Source organism: Equus przewalskii, chromosome 9 (genome assembly GCF_037783145.1).
Source record: "Equus przewalskii isolate Varuska chromosome 9, EquPr2, whole genome shotgun sequence".
Taxonomy (NCBI): domain Eukaryota; kingdom Metazoa; phylum Chordata; class Mammalia; order Perissodactyla; family Equidae; genus Equus; species Equus przewalskii.
In genome coordinates this window covers 23,344,019-23,349,049 of record NC_091839.1, presented here as the reverse complement: position 1 = coordinate 23,349,049, position 5,031 = coordinate 23,344,019, and the positions used below count along the sequence as shown (strand labels likewise).

The following is a 5,031-nucleotide window of genomic DNA, read 5'->3' as shown; positions in this document are numbered from 1 at the left end:
CTGCGATGAACATAGGGGTGCATGTATCTTTATCCATTCATGTTTTCGTGTTCTTTGGATTAATACCCAGCATTGGAATAGCAAGATCATACGGTAGTTCTATTCTCAATTTTTTGAGGAATCTCCATACTGTTTTCCGTAGTGGCTGCACCAATGTGCACTCACACCGGTGGTGTATGAGAGTTGTTTACTATCTACATCCTCTCCAACACTTGTTTCCAGTCTTGTTAATTGTAGGCATTCTGACGGGAATGAGGTAATATCTCATTGTAGTTTTGATTTGCATTTTCCTGATAGTTAACGATGTTGAACAACTTTTCATGTGCCTGCTGGCCATCAGTGTATCTTCTTTGGAGAAATGTATGTTCAGATCTTTTGCCCATCCTTTAATTGGCTTCTTAGATTTTTGTTTTTGAGATGTATGAATTATTTGCATATTATGGATATTAACCACTTGTCAGATATGTGGTTTGCAAATATCTTCTCCCAAGCATTTGGTTGTCTTTTCTTTTCGTTGATGGTTTCCTTTGCTGTGCAGAAGCTTTTTAGTTTGTTGTAGTCCCATTTGTTTTTCTATTGTTTCCCTTGCCCCATCAGACATGGTGCTTGAATATATGCTGTTACCACCGATGTCAAAGAGCATGCTGCCGATGTTTTCTCCTATAGGTTTCATGGTTTCAGGTCTTACATACAAGACTTTAAACCGTTGTGAGTTAATTTTCATGTATGGTGTAAGATAATTGTCTACTTTCATTCTTTTGCATGTGGCTGTTCAGTTTTCCCAGCACCATTTATTGAAGAGACTTTCCATTCTGCATTGTATGTTCTTGGCTCCCTTTTAAAATGAGCTGTCCACAGATGTGTGGGTTTATTTCTGGGGTCTCGATTCTGTTCCCTTGATCTGTGTTGCTGTTTTTGTGCCTGTACCACGCAATTTAGATTACTATAGCTTTGTAACATATTTTGAAATCAAGGAGTGTGATACCTCCAGCATTGTCCTTTTATCTCAGGATTCCTTTGGCTATTCAGGGCTTTTTGTGGTTCCATATGAATTTTAGGATCCTTTCTTCTATTTCTGTGAAAGATTTTCTTGGTCTTTGATAGGTATTGCATTGAATCTGCAGATTGCTTTAGGATGTATGTGCATTTTCACTATATTAATTCTTCCAAAAGAAGAGCATGGAATATTTTTCCATTTCTTTGTGTCTTCACTTTCTTTTAACAATGTTTTATAGTTGTCAGTGTACATTTCTTTCACATCTTTGGTTAAGTTATTTCCTAGGTATTTTATTCTTTTTGTTGTCCTTATAAATAGGATTGTATTCTTAATTTCTCTTTCTGCGACTTCGTTGTTAGTGCATAGAAGCACAACTGATTCTTGTATGTTGACTTTGTATCCTGAAGCTTCACTGTATTCATTTATTATTTCTGAAAGTTTTTCATGGATTCTTTGGTGTTTTCCATACATAAAATCGTGTCGTCTGCAAAAAGTGACAGCTTCACTTCTCTATTTCCTATTTGTATAACTTTCATTTATTTTTCTTGCCTGATTGCTCTGGCTAGGATTTCCAATACTATGTTGAATAAGAGTGGTGAAAGTGGGCATCCTTCTCTGTTTACTTTTTCTAGAAGGATAGCTTTCAGGTTTAATCCCATGAGAATGATACTAGCTGTGGGTATGTCATATACAGCATCTATTGTGTTGAGATACTTTCCTTCTATGCCTATTTTATTCAGTTTGTAACATAAATGGATGCTGTATCTTGTCAAATGCTTTCTCTGCATCTGTTGAGATAATCATGTGATTTTTATTCTTCATTGTGTTAAGGTATCTGTTGAGATAATCATGTGATTTTTATTCTTCATTGTGTTAAGGTGGTGTATCGCATCGATTGTTTTGTGTCCTGATTCAATCTTGGTAGATTGTGGGTTTCTAGGAATTGTCCATTTCTTATGTCATCTAATTTGTTGACATATAATGGTTTATAGTAACATATTATGATCCTATGTACTTCTGTAGTATCAATTGTAATGTTTCCTCTTCCGTTTCTGGTTTTATTTATTTGAATGTTCTCTCTTTTTTTCCAAGTTAGTCTCCCTAAAGGTTTGACAATTTTCTTTATCTTTTGGCAAAACCAGCGCTTAATTTTTTTGATTTTCTGGTATTTTTCATTCACTTCCTCTCTGATTTTTGTTATTTCCTTCCATGAACCCTGAACTTCATTTGTCTTATTAAATTCCTTCCAGTATAAAGTTACATTGGATAATTGAAATGTTCCTATTTTCTCTATATATGAATTTATTGCTATAAATTTCCTTCTCAGAACTTCTTTTTCAGCACCTCATATGTTTTGGTGTATTGTGTGTCCATTTTCAATTGTTTCAACATGCTTTAACATTTCCCTTTAGATTTCCTGTTAGTCCCACTGGTTGTCTCACAGAGCCCAGCCTCGGGCTGTCAAACAATGTCCTGCAGGAAGCCAGGCCCCCACGACATGAGCAGAGTGAATCTGTCATTGTTGACATCAGAGGGACACTGAAGGGTCAGAATCTGTCCAGAGGTCATGACACTGCCCTGCTGTGTCAGGATGGTGGGCTGCCCTGGCACACCAGGGAGATAGACAAGCCAAGAATTGCACAGGCTGATTATTCCCCAGATGTCACATTTTCCTCCTTGGAATTTCTAGTGTCACTGTGTTTGTAGCTCTGTGTCCATTGTCCCAGGATCCCTGAGTTCCTTTTCCTCTGTGTCCCACTTGGGATGCCCCTGGGAGCAAAGGTCCCAATAAGTTCTCTGGTGCCTCCAAACATCGATGGGGCAATGGTGGGACTTCCTCACGTGGAGCCAGGAGCTCCAGGGGGTCACTGGGGTCACCATGCCTGGGAGATGTTCTAGTATCAGCCATAGCATGTGAATGTCCACTTGTAGAACGGAAGCATGGAACCACCAGGGAACAGGGCCTGGGACTGCCCTTTGGGGTGTCGCTGTGAGTCCAGAGTCCAGAAGGTCTTGTGTTCTCCTTGTTTAGTGAGAATGAACCTGTTAAATCTCAGCCACAAGCCACACTGGAGGGTCATGTTCCCTCCGGAGCTCACCACAGGGCTTGGCAGGGCTGAGAGGGTGGGTTTTCGAGAGAATCTTAGGAGAGGAGGAGTCAGTGTGTTAAATGGGGCTGAAACCTCCCTCATACCTCCCGGGCTGAGCTGTGTAAGGGGACACCACCCTGACAGGAGATACCCTTCCTGAGGGCAGAGCCTGAGATTGGGCCCCCTGAGTGTCTTCTCCTCCGTCACCACCAGCTCCAGAGGGTCACCACATTCTGACCAATATGTGGATCTTTGATAGTAACACTCATATTGCCCTTCATTTTTCTCTATCATGTGTGGGATGGAGAACTTGGCCTTATCCTGAGACCCCAGTGTGTTCTGCTTGTCCCAGTGAGATGGGCTTCCTTATCCAGATTGTACACCTGGGCCTCCAGGGTCCCCTGATGCCAGATGGTCATGGGCCTCCCCAGAGATGACAGAGCCCAGCTCAACACAGATGGTGAGTTTGGTGAGGGTCCCAAGAAGGAAAACAGAGCCCGGAGTCTAAATTCCTTCCCCACCCCTCATTCTCAAAGCTCAGCCCATGACCCCTCATGGTTTTATCACTATCATCTCAGAATCTCTGGGCTCATTCCTGAGTGCTTACGGGCTGAGGTATGAGGTGGGGACATGGCAGACTGGGGAGGACTCACCTGCCTAACTCACATCCTTGGGCCCAGACTCAGCCCTTGAAAAGAGTCCCTTGAAAAAAGGGAGAGATTTGCAGCCAGATGTCTGAGCTGTTTGTCTTCCCATCAGGGCCCCAGTCCACTTGAGCTGCTTGAGTGCTGAGGTTCCCCATGAACAGTGTGATGTAGAGCCTCTCCATCTCCTCCTGCTGTCCCCCTTCCTGCTCTCCACAAGTGACTGAGACAGAGAAAAGCAGAGAGGATGGAAACTATGGTGCCTGCTCTGAGTGCTCCCACTGTGCACATAGAGGAGACCATTGGCCCGAGGGACAGAGAGATGCACAGGATGTGGTAATTCAGGGGCTGCTGCCACCCATTTGGGTTTCCACAGCTGTGGACCCACAGGAAGGGGAGGGCTCCTCTCTGGGCCTGGCTCTGCTTTTCCCCACAGCAGGGGCTCAGGAGGACTCCTGATCCTGTGGAGACATCTCAGACCAAACCTGAGAACCCACCTGATTCCCAAGCCTCTTTCTGCCTTGATTGAATCCTTCTAGTGGAGGGTGCGACCCAGAATCTCATCCCGAGCCAGCCTCTGATGGCTGGCTCTAAATAGGACTGGCCGAGTATTTCCTCAGCAGCTCCACAAGTGGAATTTACTTTGTGTCTTTGGCCAGCTCATAAACAAATATTTGTTGAGCACCTATCATGTACACGACATGAATGCCAGAAACCAGAAGTACATCCGTGATCCAGATAAACTCATTTGCTCTATATTGGGAACTTAGATTAACAGAATATTGACATTCAAAGGCTCATATTGCACTTATTATATTTAAAAGGAGAAATATGAGAAATAAGAGAATAAATGGAGACTACGACTAGAATCTGGTTGAGGGAGCAGCTGTTTGAAGAAGGGAGATCTATGGGATAGGACACTTAGGAGAACTTTATAGAAATGTAAGGACATTCCGGGGAACCCTAGAGACTTTGAGAAAGTCTTAAAGGGAGGAAGAGAGGGGAAGGTGGTGGTTGGTCATGCAGGGTGCTGTCCACCATGTGAGGATATTGGATTTTACTTTTAATAGAAATGGAATATATAAACAAAAGACTTATGACAAGACGTTTTCATGAAGATATATTGGATGCTATATAGCAAGTAAATACAAATAAATAAGTAAATAAAGAACAATATTTGAACTCAAATAATTCCCATAGTGTAGTGCCAAGCAGCATTGTAAATGATTTATGTGGACTTTTCATATTGAAGTCATGTGCCCCTTAATGAGAAAAAAACAAAGAAATGATTCAGAGTTTA

General features: G+C 42.3%; 1 pseudogene; it reads right to left on the bottom strand.

Moving 5' to 3' along the window:
• Positions 1-2,898: 2,898 nt before the first annotated feature.
• On the bottom strand, positions 2,899-3,916 carry LOC139073670 (leukocyte immunoglobulin-like receptor subfamily A member 5; annotated as a pseudogene).
• Between the last annotated feature and the right edge of the window lie 1,115 nt (positions 3,917-5,031).